Raw genomic sequence first — 23,575 nt, forward strand, 5'->3', positions numbered from 1 at the left:
GTTTTATTGTAGGAGTTGAAAGAATGAATAATATTCCTATAACAAGTGCCAGACTGAGTAAATTTTTCTATGGTTCTAATGTGAAATCCTGGCTCTATTGAAGTCAATGGAAAATTCTCACTGACTTCAGTGGGACCAGGATTTCACTCCTGGTTAGTTATAAATGGCAGTATATCACTACCTATTAGGAATGATCCTTGCAAAAGGTATTGTGCCTTGTTATATGGTCATCTTAATTTTTGTTACACCTTTATTGTAGGCACTGGTGTCATAAAATACCATTTTAGTGGTATATGGAGAAATGATTTTCAACCGATAAAAGTTAACTTGCAGTGCCTAAATTATAAGTTTCACTTGAGGATACAAATGCCTATTGCAATATCACAGTGCTGGCATTTATTGCTAATGCAATAGCCTATGTAATTTTCTACTTTACAAACTGTTACTTGAGGAGCAGTGGTGTTGTTTGGTTTTTGTCTATGACTTTATATGTATTTGGCAGATTAAAATCTGACATTGCCATCAAATGTGGGTAGAAATTACTAATATCTGGAAAAAACAGAATTACCAAGTAATCATAATATTACTACTCTTTTTCAGATTTTCTTATCTACTAAAACATTTTAAAACAGTCTAGTGATACATTATTTACCTTGAAATCAGATTATTTGTCTACTTCTATATTTTATCTACAGCCCTACATAAGCAACAAAATATAGAAGTTAAATATTTTTATAATGCTGATAATTAGTTTTATTGTATTATGTGTTGTGGAAATCCCTATTGAAACAGAATAGTTTTAGTTTTAAAATAAAGTTTTTGCTATTAAATCTGCAGCCAAAATTTTCAGATTGGTGTTCTTAATGTCAATCACTTAAATAAGTGGTCTGTATTTCAAAAGTGCTGAACACTCTGAACTCCTATAGCCTTCAGCAGGAGCTCAGGAGCTCTGAAATAATTAACCCACTTACAAGTGTAGGTGCCTCATTTTAGCCACCCAAGTCTGAAAAAGTTGGCATCTTTAATTAACAAAATTACATTGTTCGGTTCCAGGGAAATGATTTATTATTTAGAAATAGAAAAACATCCTTCCATAGTAATGTGAATGGTTTTAGCTGGCTTTTTTAGAAACTAAACTATTTTACAGTTTTTCCTTTGAAGAATGTCACTTTAATGAACAATTTTCTTAGTTTAAAGAAAATAAAGTGTAATAATCAGTAATTTAAACATGACATAATTTCTTGCAGTAAGCAATCTAAAGAAATGTAAAGTTGAAATAATTTCAATGGTTCTTTTCTCCCTACCTGGATATTTTTCTCTGTGAATGAATAACATGGTCCTCGCTAAAGTGATGATAAAATATAACTAACTAAAATGTCTCACGTTTGGTTTTTTTTCTGCCTTTGGATTACTCCTTAGCCTGATGCCCCATAATTTTTTGGGGTGGATATGATGTTATGAGCTTGATCCTGCAGCTCTCACTCAGACACCACATTGATTGCACTAAATGAAAGCCTCACTTGAGAAAGAACATTAGGACTGGGCCTCGACTCTGAGAAATGGATGTAGGATTGGGTCGTATATGTATTTAACTTGCACATCGCCTGTTCTGCATTCCTGGTACGTCCAAACCTCCCACTGAAGTCAGTGAGAGTTCGGGGTGTGCAAGGATTGCTAGATCAGGTTTTAAGGTGGTTTGTTTGTTTATGCTCCTCAAATTATGCATTTGCTTTGAATCATGTGAGCTCCATAACATGACTAGGGGTTATGATCACTTTGCTCATAAAAGTAAATGTATTCAATATTTGTGTGATGAGTAAAGTGAGAAAGGGATTGAAATCTTTTCAAAATATTTTATGTTTTTTCTTAAGTTAACTGCTGATGTAACTTTGTATTCCTAATATTTTTAAATGTTTGCAGTATCAGATAATAAAATGTGCATTTTTGAACTTTTAACTGCAATAAGAACACTGTCCAATTTGAGTTGTCCTACATAATATTAAATAACAAAGCATTTTGTGGAGCTGTATGGATGTGGTAAATAGAAAATATATTATGTTGCTGTAATTTTATTGAAGTGATTCCTTAATTTAAGTATCAGGAGTTATTAGAAGATCACAAAATAAGTGATTTTTATCTCCAGTAATCTTATTTATTTGTACTATAGTAGTAGCTAACTGGCCCCATCAAATCAGGACACCATTATGCTGGACACTGTACACAGAATAAAACTTGCTTACTTCATAAAAGTGGCAATCTAACTGAGACAAGATGCAACATGTGAATGGTTAGAGGGGTGGGCCACTCATATTAAGAGATTGAAAAGAATGGAGATGAATAAGAGAGGACATGATAAAAGTATATAAAATACTGAATGGTTTAGAGAAGGTAGATCTGGAGCTACTGTTCTCCTTGTCTGATATCACAAGAAGATGAAACTGAAAGGTGGCATGTCCTTTTATTATAACACAGAATTAGACTGGAGAACTCATAGCTGCATAATGTCATTGAGATCAAGAATCTGCCAAGATTCAAAGAGGGATTGGACATTTATATGGGTAATAAGAATACCCAGAGTTATAATAGTTAATGCCAAGAAATTTTGGAAGGGATATAAAACCTCCTGCTTTGGCATTTAAAATATTTTCTGATTTAGGGATTAGGATTAGACCTTATGGGGGGCAGATTATCCTTACTGTGGGGTTACTTCACCGTCCTCTGAGACATCTGATGCTGATCATTGTTTGAGATGGGATACTCTGTGTGTGTGTATATATGTATATATAGGAGAAATGAGGAGGAAAATAATAATATTAGTCACATATGTGCACAGCCAGATGATTTTCAGTCGATTAATTTATTTTAAAAACTATAAAATAAATCCTTACTGGTCATTTACCTAGTGGTTATAATTTTACAATTTCTCATAGACTGCATGGTAAAAATAGATCTGGAGAGGAGACCATCAGAGAGCCAAAATAACATGGCTGTCTGAAGCCTGAGCTTTGAGGGGATAGCAAAGCAATTTGCCTCCATCAACCCCCACTCTCCCAAACCTACTAAACTCCCCACAAAAAGAGACCATACAGTTGCAGAGGATGGATTCTCCAAGGAATTCTGAAAATTTAAAAAGATAACTCACTAAGAAAACTGTTTCTGGTGCACAGCATGGAGAAATCTCTCAGACTCCAAGTGAACTCATGGCAGCCAAATTAGACAGAAATGTCAGAGCTGAAGAAAATCAAATGGCAACCAAAGCAGGCATTCTGGAGATGATCTCTGAGTTTAAGGCATGAGAGATGATCTGACGATCAAGCTTCTTGCAATAAAGAAGGAAGTTGCTGACTTGGAAGAGCAAGTCACTGGCCTAAGGGTATGTCTATACTACCTGCCAGATCGGCGGGCAGCGATCGATCCAGCGGGGTCGATTTATTGCGTCTAGTCTAGATGCGATAAATCAGCCCCCGAGCTCTCTCCCGTCGACTCCTGTACTCCATCGCAGTGAGAGGCACAGGCAGCGTCGACGGGGGAGTGGCAGCAGTCAACTCACCGCAGTGAAGACACCATGGTGAGTAGGTCTAAGCACGTCGACTTCAGCTACATTATTCAGAAAGCTGAAGTTGCATAACTTAGATCGTTACTCTCCCCCCACCCAGTGTAGACCAGGCCTAAGAAAAGCAAGTGAGAGAGAAACAGAGCTACAGAACCACATGGCACTGAGGGAGCAGAGAGAGAGAGATGCATTTTAAATTGGACAATATGGAAAACAGATCAAGAAGGAACAACATCAGAATTAAGGGTGTGCCTGAAAACACTGAAGGAGGAAACCCAATCTGTTATGTAGAAACTTTAATTGTAGAGTTGTTACATCTAAGCTCTCTGGGAGAGGTAAAAGTGGAGAGAGCACACAGGGCACTGCTCCCCCTGCCTGGGCCTCATAATAATAATAATAAAAAACTCAGAGACCTAATTGTGAAATTAGCAGCAGAAAAATTTAATTATGAAAAAAGCCAGAGAGCATTCAGAGTTCATACTCAAAGGCTATAAGCTGCACATTTTCCATGATCTCTCTGCCCTAACCTTAAAAAATTGAAGAGAGCTAGAGGAAATTACAGCAATGCTGAGGAGGGCAGATAGCTGCTAGAAATGGGGATTCCCATTTAAATTCTCATTCAGCTTCCAAAGTCAGTATTATACAGTAAGAAACTTTAAACAAGGAAAAAATACAACCCACTTGCTTGTGATAGAAATCAAAATCTCAGACATACAAGAAAACTCTCCAAAGGTAGTAACTAGAGATAAACTACAGAAAAATTCTTGATAAATGGTGAAACCCAGGAAAAAGAAGAAATGGAAAGAAAAGACAAAAGACTTTAGATACCATAATGGCAATGGCAGAAGTGAAGGTGAATAAGGGAACTCAGATACCTGAGGAGTAATCTAAAGGGACTTCTCGGGAGTCATCAGGAACGAACAACTGAACAGTATGTTATTGTTATCAAGAAAATAGTATGACAATTGCTTTATTTGGGATGATTAATAATATCTGTCTTCTGTTAGCCTTATGGTTTAACAAAGCACAGTCATTTGGGGACTGTTTTATATGTTAAAGTGGTATTTCGTTTGTGGATTTAAGAGTAAGGGGAATGCAGGAGGGGTGGGAACTGAGGAGGCTGGGAAGGGGATTAATACAAGAAATAGATGGAGGTTTACAAACAGACACAAAGCTGTATTCAGGCACACAATCATGAATGCAACATAATTAGAAACAAAAGGTTCATAAACTTGTAGGACTGGAAGGGACCTTGAGAGGTCTTCTAGTCCAGTCCCCTGCACTCTAGTTAGGCCTAAGTATTATCTAGACCAACCCTGAGAACTATTTGTCTAATCTGCTCTTAAAAATATTCAATGATGGAGATTCCACAACCTCCCTAGGCAATTTATTCTAATGCTTAACTACCCTGACAGGAAGTTTTTCCCAATGTCCAACCTAAACCTATCTTGCTGCAATTTAAGCCCATTGCTTTTGTCCTATTCTCAGAGGTTAAGAAGAACAATTTTTTGCCCTTATCCATATAACAACCTTTTATGTACTTGAAAACTGTTATCATGTCCCCCGTCAGTCTTCTCTTCTCCAGACTAAGCAAACCCAGTGTTTTCAATCTTCCCCCATAGGTCATGTTTTCTAGACCTTTAATCATGTTTGTTGCTCTTCTCTGGACTTCCTCCAATTTGTCCACATCTTTCCTGAAATGTGGTCCCCAGAACTGGACACAATACTCCAGCTGAGGCCTTATGAGTGTGTAGTAGAGTGGAAGAATTATTTCTTGTGTCTTGCTTACAACGCTCCTATTAATACATCCCAGAAGGATGTTCACTTTTTTTGCAACAGTGTTACACTTTTGACTCATATTTAGCTTGTGATCCACTATGACCTCCCAGATCCCTTTATGCAGTACTCCTTCCTAGGCATCATTTTCCATTTTGCATGTGTGCAACTGATTTGATCCTTCCTAAGTGGACTACTTTGCATTTGTCCTTATTAAATTTTATCCTATTTACTTCAGACCATTTCTCCAGTTTATCCAGATCATTTTGAATTTTAATTCTATCCTCCAAAACACTTGCAACCCCTCCCAGCTTGGTATAGTCTGCAAACTTTATAAGTGTACTCTCTATGCCATTATTTAAATCATTGATAAAGATATTGAACAGAACTGGACCCAGAACTGATCCCTGCGGGACCCCACTCAATATGCCCTTCCGGCTTGACTGTGAACCACTGATAACTATTCTCTGAGAATGGTTTTCCAACCAGTTATGCACCCACCATATAGTAGCTTCATCTAAGTTGTATTTCCCTAGTTTGTTAATGAGAAGGTCATATGAGACGGTATCAAAAGACTTATTAAAGTCAAGATATACCACGTCTACCATTCCCCCTGCCCCCATCCACAAGGCTTGTTACCCTGTCAAACAGCTAAAGAATCACAGTAATTTCAAATTTTTCAGTAAGCTAAATAGTTACTCTCAATGGCTCTTCCTTTTAAAGTAATGTCTTTGAATGTGAAAGGGCTAAATAATTGGAAAAATAGCCTTGGTAGAATTTTAAAAAATCCACCCTCAAATTATTTTACGTCAAGAAACTCATTTTCAGGAAGGGCAGGTTACAGGTGTTAAGGTAATTGATTTCAACAGACATTTTTTGGTTCAGCAAAAGAAAAGAGAAGTGGGCAGATTTGCTAAACACATACCTTTTCAGATTAAAAATCAATTTAAGAATAAGCAAAGATGATTTATATTGTTGAAGGGTACAATTGGGAGCTATACTAACAGCCCTGGTGGGACTTAGGGTTAGTAGTAACAAGGGGTATTAAGTATGCTTCCAACTCAAAGCAAAAAGCTTGTTTTAAGGATATTTTTAAAACACTGGAAAGTTTCTGGATTGAAAGTAAACTATGCCAAATCTGAAATACTAGCTATAAATTTGCCAGATGCTGAAAAGTCACTCCTCCAGAAAACATTTGGGTACAAACGGGCAACAAATTCTGTAAGGTACCTGGGAATTCAAATTACAAACAACATAGAATTTAAATATCTGTGATTTAAAAATCTACGATTTAAATATCAAACCACACTTCAGCAAATGGAAAAAGATCTGGAGTGCTGGGGAAGCATATAATTTCTTGGTTGGGAAGACTAGTTACAGTCAAAGTGAACATTGTGCCAAGGATCTCTTTCTTGTCTCAGAATCTTCCTGTGAGTATCCCAGATAAAACACCAGTGGGAATACAGAGCATGTTTGAATATATATGGCATACAAAAAGAACAAGAGTGAGTGCAGCTACTTTGTATAGACCTATTAAACAGGGTGAACTAAGGGTAGAGCTATACTACCCGCCGGATCGGCGGACAGCGATCGACCCAGTGGGGGTCGATTTATCGCGTCTAGTCTAGACACGATAAATCGACCCCTGAGCGCTCTCCCATCAACTCCTGTACTCCACTGCCGTGAGAGGTGCAGGCAGAGTCAACGGGGGAGTGGCAGCAGTTGACTCACTGCAGTGAAGACTCCGGAGCCCTTTTTTTTTTTTTGGTTAGGAGAGTTGTGTACAAAGACTGATATCAATTAGTTATAATTTTTGTCTCCTGACAATACACATAGCTTCTATTAAAGTTATAGAACTTTACAGTACAGTAGGTCTAAGTACGTCAATTTCAGCTACGTTATTCATGTAGCTGAAATTGCGTAATTTAGATCAGTCCTCCCCACACACATCCCAGGGTAAACCATGCCTAAGTATTCTAGGATATTATTAAGCCAGCCAGCTCAAAGTAGTAGTGAATTGGGGGTGCTCTAACCCAGCCAACCACTGGGACTTTATTGAACAAGAAAATTGTAAACATTGCAAGGCTACTACCATGGATTAACAAAAAAACAAACAACAAAAAAAGCATGCCCTCCAGAAATGTAAACACCTCCTTTAGCAAATGCTACTCTGTAGGTTTGGGTTAGAACTAGAAATAAGATACATTTTTCCCCCCTCACCAATGACACCCATTGCAAATAATCCATATCTTAACCCAAATTGTGAACTAGAAAGCTTCAAAGGTTGGGAGAGCCATGGAATACACACAGTTGGCCAGCAATTCAGTAAAGAAATTGTCTAATTTATTTAGAGATCAAAACCAAGTTTAACCGACACACTCTTTCCTGGTACCAGTACTTTCAGGTCAGACATTGTTTCTCAACTTTCTAGAAAACCTTTTTTATATTAAAAGCTAACTTTAATAGTAGCTATGTGTATTGTCAGGAGACAAAAATTATAACTAATTGATATCAGTCTTTGTACACAACTCTCCTAACAAAAAAAAATAAAAAAATGTCCATGTATGAAACGCTGGGAAAAGGATGTGGCTCGACAGATTACGCCAGAGGAATGGGCTTTCATGTGGAAAAGAGGACCAGCAACCTCAGTCTGTAGCACAATAAAAGAATTTTTTTTTAAGATACTACATCAATGGTACCTCACGCCAGTCAGGTTAAAAAATATAGATTGATTTACTGGGACTAAATGCTGGAGGAATTGTGGTGAAAGAGGAGATTTTATGCATGTATAGTGGATGTGTCCAGTCATTAGAGAGTATTGGGATGCAATTAGTAACCAAATATCACAAATTGTTGTATATTTACCAAATGGGCCTTTGGTAATCCTTTTAGGGCTCCGGAGTAGAAATGGTCACATAAGAGGAAATGTAGAATTAATTTCCCATCCACTAATAGCTGCTCAGCTATTGGTAAAGAAAAATAGCTGTTGGTTGCGCCTCTTCCTCTAACCCCATTGTCTCCTTAGACTGTGAGCTCCTAGGGGCAGGGCCGTCCCTACTTGATTGAAAAGAACCTAGTACCATAAATAAATCACTAACAATAATAGTTTGAGCAGGGTGTTTTATGCATGAGATGGCATAGAAGAAAGAACAAAGGAGCTTGTGGGAGTAATGGACAAAATCAGTGGTGACTGCCAGATGACTTATGCTTATTTACATGAGCATAATTATAGTTTATAATTTTAAAAATGTTTATGATATTCAGCAGTTTTTGCAGTTCTTGAATTCCAGTGGTATTGATTAATTTCTTCACCCATTAGGGCGATTGATGCAATAGTCTCTCTCTGAGTATATTTTTCATTTCTGCACTATAAAAGCTTACGTGTCATGTAATTATTGGAAATACTGTACGAACATGAGGTCAAGAAGTTATTAGAGAAGGCTTGTCACTTCAGCGCTATGTGTGGCCTCTTTACAATAGAACTAAGATAGCAATTTCTAAACTGAAGATCACAGGTCTGAAGGTCCTGGGTTCTCTATCCATCGATGACAGTGACGTCTGTATGCATGTTGAGGTGGAATCTGTACAAAGACATAGCAAGAGACTATGAGAAAATCCATAGGTTCAGTGAAGGCCACAAACAGTATTGAGTGTTTAAATACATGCACATCTATCTAGCTTGGAGACTTTGACCTAAGAACCAAACCTAAGATTTAAATCTAAAGCCATTGAAGACTGACACAGCCCAGCACTTCAAGTGCAGTGAAATGTAAACAGCAGAGAGGGAGCTAAACTAACAGCCCTGGTGGGACTTAGTTATTTAATCTGGCTGCAGTTTCATATCTAACTTGCTTTCCTGGACAGAGAGAGAATGTAGTGTTGTAATGGGATAGACTGGGTATGTGTAAACAGATAGTCCTAAAGTAGGAAATCTGGATGGGGAGAAGAAGAGATGCTATTCTTGGAAGCCTGGGCACAGTCTAATCTATGTAGCCATAGAACATTTCTGATTAATCAAACTGATTTTAATTAAGGCAGAATTTATTTAATTATAATTTTGCTAGCTAATACAATTGAAAATAAGTTACTCCATGTTCTTGCGCAAAGAACATTTTGGTTGAAATCCTCAGCTGAGAGGAGTTTAGCAAATAGCTATTATAAATGTTAGAAAATGGACAGTTTCCAAAGCTGGGAATGTATAGCTCATAATTGTGAAAATTACTTATGTAACTACCACCATTTCCTTTTAAAATCTCAGAACTCTAAAGTTAATGGTTCAAATCCAGTTTAGGGGTAAGAAGGAGCAACTGCCGTTGAGTCAATGTACCTGCTCATAACTCACACCAGGCTAAATTTGGCTGGTTGTATTCACTTGCTCATTAATTCATAAGGTTACTATTTCTGCTCTTGGATAACTCAAAATTACTCCTGATTTTATACTGTTGGTAGTGATTGGAGAATCATGCCCACTGGTGGAGTAGCCTCACGATAGGAGTACTTCTGGCTTTTAGCAACACTGAAGCTGTCTTATAACAAAACACATGTAAATTACTTAGTCAGATAGACCAGAACTGTCTTTTCTGTGGACAACCTCAACATTTGTTTATGGACTACTTGAGGTTTGTCATTCATGATGGAAACATTGGACCATCAAGCTTTATAAATGCAAGAAATAAATGGGAAGCAAGTCCCATCTACACTAGAACATTGACTCAAAGCTGAGAACGGTTGCCAGCAGTAGGTTACTGACTTGGTGTTGAAAACAGTGTTATTTTTAATTTTTAATTTAATTTTTAATGTAGGTAGATGAGACAAAAACATTTTTCCACATAAGAACATAAGAATGGCCATACTGGGTCAACCATAATGAGAGAATCTTGATTTTCATTCAGGACCTGCTGTTCAGGAAAATCCAGTTCATATTGACACCAGCAGCAGTTTACAAAGCTGAGGGAGAAAACAAAAAGGACCTTACGGCTATTCTCTATGCAATAGAAAATATTACCAAGTACCAGATGCCTCAGTTCGAAATCTCTCTCATGGTAACATATTTTAAACCCATTCGTTTCTAGTTTTTCCAGAAAATTCTCTTTAGTCCAACTTGTATCATTTTCACTGTATGAAACGAAGGCATCATAAAACTTATTTTCTGGCCTCTTTTCGCCTTGTTTCCTTTTCACCATGCACCAATTCCAGCCCATTTTTCCAGGGTCCATTCCAGGGTCCATTAAAATGCCAGATAAGCCTGTTATTACTGACATAGACAATATGGCTGTACAAGCTGTAATAGCCATTTGAACACCAATGGAACAACGCACTCCTTTTATCTGGTGGAAAGCTGCATCTTAGATTTTCTCAAATTTGGTCTATGGATATATGTATTCACAAACCAGTGCAAGTCACAGTTACAAAATGTTTCCCTGGAACAGTTAAAACATTGAATTTTGTCAAATGCCCCAAAATGTCTTCCACTATTGTAGTAATGGCATTGTTGCTAACATCTAACTTAATCAAAGATTCTGGAAGCAACCTACTTTGTAGAAATGAGATCTTATTCCCAGATAAATTAAAATATTTCAATATTGGAAGAAATTTTCCAAGACGATCCATTACTGACAAATTATTGGGAGTTCTACAATAGAACAGTTTGACATTTATAAATGATTTACTTTCTCTGGCAGGCTTTCTATAGGTGTACCTTCTTGTCTTCTAATATATGAAATTGCAGCAATATGTATACTTCCAGGTTCAGTTTTGTCTACAACTGTTCCAGAGCTGTCTGGATCAGTAGTATAGATGAACTGATTTCCCTGAATATTTATCTTTTCTTAATCAAACAATTTTGCACCAAAACTTTTGCTATTTGATTTATGCTTGTGAAAAACAAATCAATTATCTCAATTGTTGAAGGGAGACATATAGTATCTAAATTGTTTATGGGATTGTTACTGATATTTAAAAACAAAAGCTTGCTGGATGTGAAATGACAAATGTTTCCAATATCTACATTGCTAATTGTTATTTTGTTGTAACTAGCATCAATAGACTACATTTTCCATTGGAAGAAAAAAGATAAAATGTGACAAGAGAGCAATTTCCAGATTGTTGTGACTAATGTTCAGCTCTAAAATACTGTCCAACTGATCTTTACAAAGACTGGCATCCATTTTTTCCTGTCAGATCTTCCTCAGACAGTTTACAGTTTGCATTCCATATTTTGGCATTCGACAGAAAGAATGCCATATCATAGCAGGTGGAAACAGAGTTATGTTTTTATCTAGTCTAGTCTAGTCTTTGAAAGTCCCGTATGCTTCACCTGAACTTGGAATGAACATTTAACAAGCCAGATGAACCTTTGGAATATTGCAACCCTTCTGCTGACACAGAAGACTTCAAAGTCTCTGATGATCTTTCAAAATATTTATAATGTGGAAAATCTGGGGTTTCATGTATTTGTAAGAATTTAGGTGAGATGCAAAGTAAGGAATTTCATGCAACTGGTTGTTAAATGAAAGATTTACAGAAATACAGTTGAATACATTCTCAAAGGCACCAGATTCAATTTCCTGAATCTGATTGTAGGAAATGTCTAAAACTTCCAGAGCACCAAACCCTTCAAAGTCTTTTCTGATTATTTTTTCAATAATGTTGAAAATAATGTGAGAAATCCAGGACTCTTGCAGTTTTTGGAGCCTGTACCTCAGATATAGATTAAAGGTTTAAATAGGAGTACAGTAGTTAGAAAATTTGGAGCTAGAGGTATTATAATCTTGATTGAAGAATCCATCCTCCTCACTGAATAAGAAGGAAATTAAATAGAAAAGAAGGACTGTGTTGAGGAACCCCATCCTAGAGAAAAGAAAGGTAAAAGCAATTAGTATAATCCTTTTAACATTACGTAGACCCTTATAGCAATTCAAATCTTGGTTTACTTTTAACTATATATTTTAAAAAGGAGCCAGTTGAGAATATTTAAAAGGAAACACTTGGCAGTGCTCTCTTGGAACACTGAGAACTTGATTATCCTTTCTGTTCAGGCTGGGGTTGGATGGAGTGGAGATGGGCAGTCAAGGACTACAATATTTTATAGTGATTTAAAAGAAGGATGGAAATGTTTACATGGCATCGTGCTAATTATAACTTCTTGTCATTTTCCTGATTATTTCACCCCTACATTTTTCAGGATATATTCTGGCACAAGTGTACTATTTAATTCAGTGGAACTCTTCCAAAAGTAGGGAAGTACTCAGTGTAAGTAAGAATGGCAGAATCTGGTTCTTCGCTGCTACATACACAGTGTAGAGGTTATTCTCTGTAATAATACACTTACCTGAAGTTTATATGATGAGTATTGCCAGTGTTTCTGTTCTATAACAGCATAGTATATTTACACTAAAATAAAACCAAAACAAACTAAAATAATCACCAAAGGACCATATGTCATCTGCAAATACTTCCACTGCCCCATATCTGTTTTAGGGTTCAGTTTAAATTTATGTAAAATCCTCCATTGATTTGTTCTAGCCTCTCTCACAGACTTTGTGCCTTTCCCTGTATCTAGTATTAGCCTCCTTTCTATGCCATTATACAGTCAAACTGCAGATGCTGACTCTGCCCTGTGGAATAGCTTCCCAGGATCAGCATAACCCCCACTATGTTTCTGGGACTAAATGCTTTCATTTGTTTAGCACTCAGTCTTTTGGCCTATCTTTTCTCTAATGTCATTTTCAGCACTGGGCTTGTTATTACAAAACAAGAAGTTTCACCCAGGTTGTGGGGGGGTGACTAAGGTTATGACCTTACTATGTAATTTGCTTCTGCTAGTCTCGTAATCTAAGGGACAGTTTACAATATACTGTTGCAACCACTTCTAACAGGCACCAGACTTGTACCAGTGAGAGACCCTCCGGGCACCTCGCTCCTGTGCTGGGTAATCCCTGCCTTAATGACGGGCTGAGGCATAGGTGCAGTTTGACTTCTATATTGGGGTGGTGGTGGCTCCAGTCAGGCCAATGGGGCCACACATGGGGAGGGGTGGGCAATTCCATGCCTGCCCACAGGGGGGCCATTTCAGATTTGGGGGGAGGGTCTCAACTTTATCCATGATTCCAAGGGCTACTTAAGCAACTGAAAACTCTAGTGTTTTTGCAGATAATAACTTAGCAATATCTGACTGGAGCATTGTATCTACTTCCTATACCAAGAGAGAAAATTAAATACATATTAGACCCACTCAGCTCTAATACTAACATGTTTTGACATCTTGTGACAAGTCACTTATGGGACACTGGTTCGACTGAAAATTGTAATGTATATTCTTACTCAGATTCTCTTATTAAAGTCAGAAGGGACCATCATGAGCATCTAGTCCAGGGGCCTCAAACTCAAATGACCACGAGGGCCACATGAGGACTAGTACATTGGCCCGAGGGCCACATTACTGACACCTCCCCCCTGCCGCCCTCGGCCCCACCCCCACTCCACCCCTTCCATGAGGCCCCGCCCTGCCCTGCCTCTTCCCACCCCTTCCCTGCCCCCATTCCAACCCCTTCCCCAAAATCCCCACCCCAACTCCACCCCCTCCCTGCCCCCAGGGGGTGCAGGAGGGGTGTGGGGTGTGGCAGGGGCTCAGGGCAGGGAGTTGGGGTGTGAGGTGCAGGAGGGATGAGGGGTGCAGCAGGGGGTCAGGGTGCAGGGTGTGGCAGGGGCTTAGGGCAGGGGTCATGGTGCAGCAGGGGGCTCAGGGCAGGGGGTTGGGGTGGGGTGTGGCAGGGGGCTCAGCAGGGGGTCAGGGTGCAGGGTGTGGCAGGGGCCTCAGGGCAGGGTGCAGGAGGGGTGCCGGGTTCAGGGCAGGGGGTCAGGGTGCAGGGTGCGGCGGAGGCTCACGGAAGGTGGTTGGGGTGCAGGAGGGGTGTGGGGTGCAGCAGGGGGCTCAGGGCAGGGGGTTTGGCTGCAGGAAGGGTTCGGGGGGGCTGGCTCTGGCCCGGCGTGTACTGGGGGCAGGGCAGGCTCCCTGCCTGCCTGCCCTGCCCCATGCTGCTCTGGGAAGTGGCTGGAAGCTGGGGCAGGAGGGGCACAGGGGTCTGTGTGTTGCTCTTGCTTCAGGCATTGCCCCCAGCAGCTCCCATTGGCCAGGAATGGGGAACCACAGCCAATGGGAGCTGCTGGGGCAGTGCCTGAAGCAAGAGCAACACAGAGACCCCTGTGCCCCCCCCCTTCCCCATGTTCTATCCGCTTCTTGGAGTGACGTGGGGGCAGGGCGGGCAGGAAGCCTGCCCTGGCCCCGTTGCGCGTCGGGCAGGAGCGTCTCTAGGTAAACACTGGGGGAGGGCGGGAGCGCCGAGAGAAGCTCGTGGGCCACAGAAAATAACCCTGCGGGCCGCATGTTTGAGACCCCTGATCTAGTCTGACCTCCTGCACATTTCAGGCCACAGAACCTCACCCACCCACTCCTGTAATAGACCCATAACCAGTGATGCTAACTTTCTAATGTGCCAGAGGATGCTCAACCCCCCTGGCTCTGTCCCAGCCCCTGCCCCCACTCCACTCCTTCCCCAAGCCTCCACACCGCCTCTTCCAGTGCCCACCCTGGCCTACTCCACCCCTTCTCCCAAGCCCCTGCCTGCCTCTTCCCGGCTCTGCTCCACCCCACCCTGCCTCTTCCCACCCCGTTCCTCCCCTGAGTGCACCTCGCCCTCACTCCTCCCCTACCCCTCAGTGCCTCCTGCACACCGTGGAACAGCTGATCAGTGGGGCTGCCGGCAGGCGGGAGGCACCGCGGGTGGCGGGGGGATCTGGCTGAGCACCCACCATTTTTTCCCCCTGGGTGTTCCGGGCTGGAGCACCCATGGAGTTGGCACCTATGCCCCTAACCTCTGGCTGGGTTATTGAAGTCCTCAAATCATGGTTTAAAGGTTTAAAATCAAGTTACAGAAAATTCACCATTTATACTAGTTTAAATCTGCAAGTGACCCTATGCCCCCTGCTGCAGAAGAAGGCGAACCCCATGCCCCCACTGTCTCTGCCAGTCTGACCCAGGAGAAAATTCCTTCCTGACCCCAAATATGGTGATCAGTTAAACCCTGACCATGTGACTCACCAGGCAGATATCTGGGAAAGAATTCTCTGTAGTAACTCGGAGCCCTCTCCATCTAGTGTCCTGACTCCAGCCATTGAGGATTTTTGCTACAGGCAGTCACCAGTGGACCACAGACCATTGTAGGCAGTCCTAGCATACCACTCCCTCCATAAACTTATCAAACTTATTCTTGAAGCCAGTTTTTTGCCCCCACTGTTCCCCTTGGGAGGTTGCTCCAGAACTTCGCTCCTCTGATTGTTAGAAACCTTCACCTAATTTCAAGCCTAAACTTGTTGATGGCCAGTTTATATGCATTTGCTCTGGGGGTCCACACTGATGCTTAACTTTAATAACTCCTTTCTCTCCCTGGTATTTATCCCTCGGATTTATTTATAGAGAGCAATCATATCTCGCCTCAACCTTCTATGGGTTAGGCTAATCAAGCCAAGCTCTTTGAGTCTCTTCTCATAAGGTAGGTTTTCCATTCCTCAGATTAGCTTAATAGCCTTTCTTTGTACCTGTTTCAGTTTAAATTAATCTTTCTTAAACATGGGAGACCAGAATTTCACACAGTATTCCAGATGAGGTCGCACCACTACCTTGTATAATGGTGCTAACAGGGCCGGTGCAACAATTTAGGCGACCTAGGCGGTCACCTAGGGTGCTGGGATTTGGGGGGCACCATTTTCTTCGGCAGGGACCGCGGCGGCCGGATCTTTGGCTGCCCCGGTCGCCGCCGGCATTTAGGCGGAGGGAGCTGGGGCAGGAGAATGCGGGGAGGGCTGTCTGCAGCAAGTAAGTGGGGGGGGCGGCACGCAGGAGAACTCCCCGCCCCAGCTCACCCCTGCCCCGCCTCCTCCCCAAGCACACTGTGGCTGCTTCACTTCTCCGCCTCCCAGGCTTGCGGCGCTAATCAGCTTAGGCGGCGCAAGCCTGGGAGGCGGGAGAAGTGAAGCAGCGATGGCGTGCTCGGGGTGATCGTGCTCGTGCTCCTGCACGGAGCAGGGTGAGCTGGGGCAGGGGGGGTGCCTCAGGGTGGAGAGTGGGGGGTGGGGAGCTGCCGCAAGGGGGGTGCCTCAGAGCGGAGGGGGGGAGCTACCATGGTGGGGCACCTCAGGGCAGAGGGGGGAGCTGCCGCTGGGGGGGGGGAGCACCTCAGGGCGGGGGCGCAGCGGGGGGCGCAAGGTGGAAGTTTCGCCTAGGGCACAAAATATCCTTGCACTGGCCCTGGGTACTAACACTTCCCTGTCTCTACTGGAAATATCTTGCCTGATGCATGCTAGGAATGCATTAGCTTTTTTTCACAGCTGCATCACACTGATCACAGGACTGTGAGCCATCAACCAATACACCCAGTTCTTTCTCCTCTTCTGCCACTTCCAACTGGTAAATTCCTAGTTTATAGCAAAAATTCTTGTTGGTAGTCCCTAAATGCATCACCTTGCACTTTGCACTATTAAATTTCATCCCATTTCTATAACTCCAGTTTACAAAAGGTCATCCTGATCTTCTTGTATAGTATTCCAGTCCCCTTCCATATTGGTAATAACTCCCAACTTCGTGTCATCTGCAAATTTTATTAGCACACTCCCACTTTTTGTGCCAAGGTCAGAAATAAAAATGTAATTAACATTGGTCCCAAGACTGATCTCTGAGGAACTCCACAAGTAACCTCCCTCTATTCTGTCAGTTCACTTTTCAGTATGGCCTGTTGAGGTCTCCCCTTTAACCAGTTCCTTATCCACCTTTCAGTTCTCATATTAATCCCCATCTTCTCCAATTTAACTCATAATTTCCCATGTGGAACTCTATTAAATGTCTTACAGACAACGAGGTAGATTAGATCTACTGCATTTCCTTTGTCTAAAAAAATCAGTTATCTTCTCAAAGAAAGATATTTGTAATTTTGTTACCATCCCTTGAAATACAACAATTGTAGAAAAAGCTACAATTACTTTCTATCATTTAGGGCTTGTCTGCACTATGCAGCTTTCAGTGACCAGGCTATGGGCTTGGCTACACTCGAAACTCCAAAGCGCTGCCGCGGGAGCGCTTTGAAGTGCGAGTGTGGTCGTGGCGCCAGCGCTGGGAGAGCCCTCTCCCAGTGCTGCACGTACTCCACCTCCCCGAGGGGATTAACTTACAGTGCTGGGAGCGCGGCTTCCAGCGCTGGGGCACTGTTTACACTGGCACTTTACAGCGCTATAACTTGCTGTGCTCAGGGGGGTGTTTTTTTCACACCTCTGAGCGAGAAAGTTGCAGCACTGTAAAGTGCCAATGTAGCCAAGGCCTATGTCAACACAGCCTGGTCACTAAAAGTCAGCGTGTGTGAACACTCTCTATCTAAAGTGCCGACAAAATACTTCCAGCCCCGTGAGCGGCATAAGCTTTGTTGGCAGGAGTACGCTCCTGCGGACAAAGCCAGGTTCACACTGCTGCTTTTTGGCAAAACTTTTGTCTTCCACGGGAGGGAGGCTTTTTTAAGTACCCGTGAAAAACAAAAGTTTTGGCAACAATGTTGCAGTGTAGACGAGCCTTTAGGCTACTTACTTTTTGCAGTTCACCAGGCTTGGAACAGATCATTTAACTTTAAGAAACAGCCCTTTCTTATCTTAATCACCAGTTAATCACTCTGTTTAAAAAAAATTCTGATTCCCTACCTCGGGGGCGCATGCTGGGAGCAGCACTCTCCTGTCCTTACATTGCACACTCATGCTGCCTCCAAACTCCACCTATGGGCTGAGGAGCCATAGGAAAGGGTCATGAATCTATTGCTGTCCCTGGCCTAAATGTTATCTGGGTTAGTGACTTCGGTGTCTCTCTCAGATCTCAGCCCCTTACACTGCCCACCCACCTCTGACCGACACCCAGGGACAACCCTGCAGGTCTGGGGTGTGCCATGCTGTGACTGTGAGGGGAAGTTGGAGCCTGCCTAGCTCTGCCCTTGCTGAGAAGGGAGTGGCCCCAGGAATCAGCATAAGCCCTGATTTCTGCTCTGCAAATAAAATAACAGAGATATCATTATTTCAATTCCCGTGCACGTACGGAGGAAATATGAATTATAATTCATTCTCTATATTTCTGAGAATTTAATAATATGTCAAATAGTTTATTTACTGCAAAAATAAATAATATTTTAGCAATTTTTTTTTCAATTTATGATGTAGGGTCAAGATGACCCACTCTGTAATTTTGATAAGCAATAACTCAGCCACAATGAAACACATCCGCCAGCAGCAAGAGCTGCAATGCTAGTGACGCATCAGTCGAATATACATCAAGGTTGCATAGCCAGAAATTCATGTAGAATGGAGATATCACAAGTTGATACATGTCCAATGGTCATTTTAACACACGTCGCAGGTAGATGGTTAAGAATTGAGCAGATACTGTGGAAAATTGTGTTTCTTGGTGCCAAAGAATAAAGAATAACGTCTTTCAGCATTATAAATCCAAAGTGTGAGTATCTTTAAATGTTATTAAACCTTAACGTTATTATCGGGCTGTATAATTATGAACGTTTCTTTGTTATAACTGGTTCATAAATGAGGTCCATAAAAGAAAAGTAACAAATGAGGAATAAATTAGGTCCATAAAAGAAAAGTAACAGCTTTAACACTTAATAGACTACAAAAGTGATGACGTCACACTCCAGGCGGGTAACCGTGAGGAAGGGGAATACTTTCCAAACAACCGGTGTTGGGTTATAACGTCAAAAAAGATAATTTTGTTTCCGTGTAAATGCTGTAACTAACTGTTTTAATAGGTAACTGACTGTATGTTACTAATCATTGAACCTTTAAGCAGTGAAAAGATGTGTTAGGATGGCTGCAATGTGGTTTAAATCGCCAACCATGTGGTGTGTCAGCCATCCTTAATGCTATAATGCTTGCAGTTGGGAGCACAGTTAGTACATAACAATATTCAAATGCCCCATGGCAGAAAGAGGAAAAGAAAACCCTCAGGAGCTGAGTGTTGTAAACAAAAGGCTGAGAAGGAAAAGGACCAAGCAAAACAGCAGGGATCCTTCCTGAAATATCTTCTCTTTAATCCAAATAAAGATGGAAGTAGTTCACAGCATCCAGATGAAGGTCTATTACTTCGGGAGAAGGTTAGCTCACATCCTCATAGAAGCAGTTTGGAAACTCAAGATGATGGAAACTTACTTCTAGATGAAGGCAGCTCACAGCATCAGACTGATATGGAAGTGGAGAAAATGTTTTCACCTTCAGAGATGCATGCAGAAATTGAAGTAAATGAAGTAGAAGGAAGAAAGGATGAGGAAGTTACAAACAAGTTACAGTGTGGAGCCCCAGCTTCATGGCCCAGATGTGATGACAGTGTGAGGCAAATTCTCATGGCACATGAACCCGAACAAATTCATGAATTTCCCTTCCCTAAGGATGGAAATAAAAGAAAATTCTCTGCTCAGCATTTCAAGAGGAGACTTATTAATTGGGAAGAAATTCATTGAAACTGGTTACAATATCCAAGCCTGGTCTACACTACGCGTTTAAACCGGTTTTAGGAGCGTAAAACCGATTTAACGCCACAACCGTCCACACTAGGAGGCACCATATATCGATTTTAATGGCTCTTTAAACCGGTTTCTGTACTCCTCCCTAACGAGAGGAGTAACGCTAGTATCGGTATTAAAATATCGGATTAGGGTTAGTGTGGACGCTGATCGACGGCATTGGCCTCCGGGAGCTATCCCACAGTGCACCAGTGACCGCTCTGGACAGCATTCTGAACTCGGATGCACTGGCCAGGTAGACAGGAAAAGCCCCGTGAACTTTTGAAATTCATTTCCTGCTTCCCCAGCGTGGAGATCTCATCTCATCAGCACAGGTGACCACGCACAGCTCATCAGCACAGTTAACAATGCAGTCTCCTGAGAATCGTAAAAGAGCCCCAGCATGGACTGCACGGGAGGTACTGGATCTGATCGCTATCTGGGGAGAGGATTCAGTGCTAACAGAACTGCGTTCCAAAAGACGAAATGAAAAAGTATTTGAAAGAATTTCTAAGGCTATGACGGATAAAGGCCACAGCCGGGACTCAGTGCAGTGCAGAATGAAAGTTAAGGAGCTCAGACAAGGCTACCAGAAAACCAAAGAAGCAAACGGAAGGTCCGGGGCAGGTCGAAAAACATGCCGCTTCTATGCTGAGCTGCATGCAATTTTAGGGGGCTGCGCCACAAGTACCCCACCCCTGATGGTGGATTCCGAGGTGGGGGTTGTAATCTCTGCCATGGCTGAGGATTATGCAGACGGGAAGATGAAGATGAAGAAGAGGAGGAAGACATAGCAGAGAGCACACAGCACTCCGTGAGCCCCAGCAGCCAGGAGCTTTTTATCACCCTGACGGAATTACCGTCCTCCCAGCCCTCACAAGCCACTATCCCAGACAATGACGCCATGGAAGGGAGCTCTGGTGAGTGTACCTTTGCAAATAGCAAACATTGTTTTTTAAGCAAGCCTTTTTTAATGATTGATTTGCCCTGAGGACTTGGGATGCATTCGCAGACAGTATAGTTACTTAGAAAAGTTTGTTAACATGTCCGGGGATTGAGAGGAAATCCTCCAGGGACATCTCGATGAAGCGCTCCTGTAGGTACTCCAGAAGCCTTTGCAGAAGGTTTCTGGGCAAGGCAGCCTTGTTCCGCCCACCGTGGTAGGACACTTTACCACGCCATGCATGTAGCAAGTAATCAGGTATCATTGCGTGGCAAAGCATAGCAGCGTATGGTCCCGGTGACTGCTGGCATTCAAGAAGCATCCGTTCTTTATCTTGTTCTGTTATCCTCAGCAAAGTGATATCGTTCAGGATAACCTGGTTAAAAATCAGGAATTTAAGTAAGGGGGGTGGCCATTTTTCTACTGGGTTCGTGGACTGCATCAGCTTAAAAAAAAAACTTTCCTGCACGTAGCAAAGCGGGGGGAGGGGAGGAGTGAAATGCCAATGATCTTTTCTGTGTTTGGTCACCGGCGATCTTCCCCAAGGTACCAGACACGCAGTGGGGGGGGGGGGGGAAGGTTGTTGATTAGCAGGGAGCTAGCGTGGTATTAGTCATGCGTTGGGGGGGAGGGGTACATCACTACAGAAGCAGAAAGACAGTGGCTTACCATGGCCGCATGCAAGCTGAATTCTGATGCCTGGACCTGTGTCTGTGAGATCTGTAACTCCAGAGCTGCAGGCACTCACTATTAAGATTAAAAATGCGACCTTGTAGGGAAATCACATGTGCTAGGTGAATACTTCTTTTCACTGTGAAAGAGTATAATCATTGTTCTGTAAAATGTATCTTTCTAAATATTTATCTCCCTCATGCAGCTGCAAATTTTTCAACCATCCCTCCTCCATCCCAAAGGCTAGCACAGATAAGGCGGAGGAAAAAGAAGACGCGAGATGAGATGTTCTCAGATATTATGGAAGTTACACGCAATGAAAGAGCTCATCTGAATGAGTGGAAGGACGTGGTTTCAAATTACAGGAAAGAGGCCAGTGAACGTGAGGACAGGAGGGATGAACATGAGGACAGGAGGGACAACCGAGATGAGAGGTGGCGGCAGGAAGACCGGCAGGAAAATCAGCGGTGGCGGCAGGAAGATCAGCGGTGGCGGGATGCAACTCTGGGGCTGCTGCGTGATCAAACTGACATGCTCCGGCGTCTTGTGGAGCTTCAGGAAAGGCAGCATGATCACAGAGTGCCGCTGCAGCCCCTGTATAACCACCCTCAACCCTCACCTTGTTCCACATCCTCCTCACCCAGACGTGTAAGAACGCGTGGGGGGAGGCTCCGTGCACCCGCCCACTCCACCCCCGTGGACAGCCCAACCAGAAGGCTGTCGTTACTGTGAATTTTTTTTTTAATGGCCTTCTCCATCCCTCCTATCCTCCTCCCAAACCACACCCTTACTTCTCTCCCTCTTTTTATAAGGAATCAATAAAGAATTCATGCTTTTTAAATGAGAGTGACTTTATTTGCATAAGTAAGCTGTACTCGAAGGGGGTGGGGGAGTTGCTTACAGGGACTGAGTCAATCAAGGGGGTTGGGTGTTCATCAACAAACACAGCAGTCACACTGTACCCTGGCCATTGATGAAGCTCGTTTTCAAAGCTTCTCTGATGCGCACCGCTTCCTGGTGTGCTCTTCTAATCTCCCTGGTGTCTGGCTGCGCGTAATCAGCGGCCAGGTGATTTGCCTCAGCCTCCCACCCCGCCATAAAGGTCTCCCCCTTACTCTCACAGAGATTGTGGAGAATACAGCAAGCAGTAATAACATAGGGGACATTGGTTTGGCTGAGGTCTGAGCGAGTGAGTAATGTCCGCCAGCGCGCCTTTAAACGGCCAAATGCACATTCCACCACCATTCTGCACTTGCTCAGCCTGTAATTGAACAGATCCTGACCACTGTCCAGGCTGCCTGTGTATGGCTTCATGAGCCATGGCATCAAGGGGTAGGCTGGGTCCCCCAGGATAACGACAGGCATTTCAACATCCCCAACTGTTATTTTCTGGTCTGGGAAGTAATTCCCTTGCTGCAGCCGTTTAAACAGAGTAGTGCTTCTGAAGACGCGAGTGTCATGAACCCTCCCTGGCCATCCCACGTGGATGTTTGTGAAACGTCCCTTGTGATCTACCAGTGCTTGCAGCACCATTGAAAAGTACCCCTTGCGGTTTACGTACTGGGTGCCCTGGCGCTGCGGTGCCAAGATAGGGATATGGGTTCCATCTATCGCCCCCCCACAGTTAGGGAATCCCATTGCAGCAAAGCCATCCACTATGGCCTGCACGTTTCCCAGAGTCACAACCTTTCGTAGCAGCAGCTTAGTGATTGCTTTGGCTACTTGCATCACAGCAGCCCCCACAGTAGATTTTCCAACTCCAAATTGATTCCCGACTGACCGGTAGCTGTCTGGCGTTGCAAGCTTCCACAGGGCTATCGCCACTCGCTTCTCTACTGTGAGGGCTGCTCTCATCTTGGTATTACGGCGTTTCAGGGCAGGGGCAAGCAAGTCACAAAGTTCCATGAAAGTGCCCTTACGCATGCGAAAGTTTCGCAGCCACTGGGAATCGTCCCACACCTGCAACACAATGCGGTCCCACCAGTCAGTGCTTGTTTCCCGGGCCCAAAATCGGCGTTCAATGGATAGAATCTGCCC

General features: G+C 42.9%; 1 pseudogene; it reads right to left on the minus strand.

Annotated features, from left to right (window-relative positions):
• Positions 1-8,838: 8,838 nt before the first annotated feature.
• LOC123366694 lies at positions 8,839-12,177 on the minus strand (annotated as a pseudogene).
• Between the last annotated feature and the right edge of the window lie 11,398 nt (positions 12,178-23,575).

Source organism: Mauremys mutica, chromosome 3, assembly GCF_020497125.1.
Source record: "Mauremys mutica isolate MM-2020 ecotype Southern chromosome 3, ASM2049712v1, whole genome shotgun sequence".
Classification (NCBI taxonomy): Eukaryota; Metazoa; Chordata; order Testudines; family Geoemydidae; genus Mauremys; species Mauremys mutica.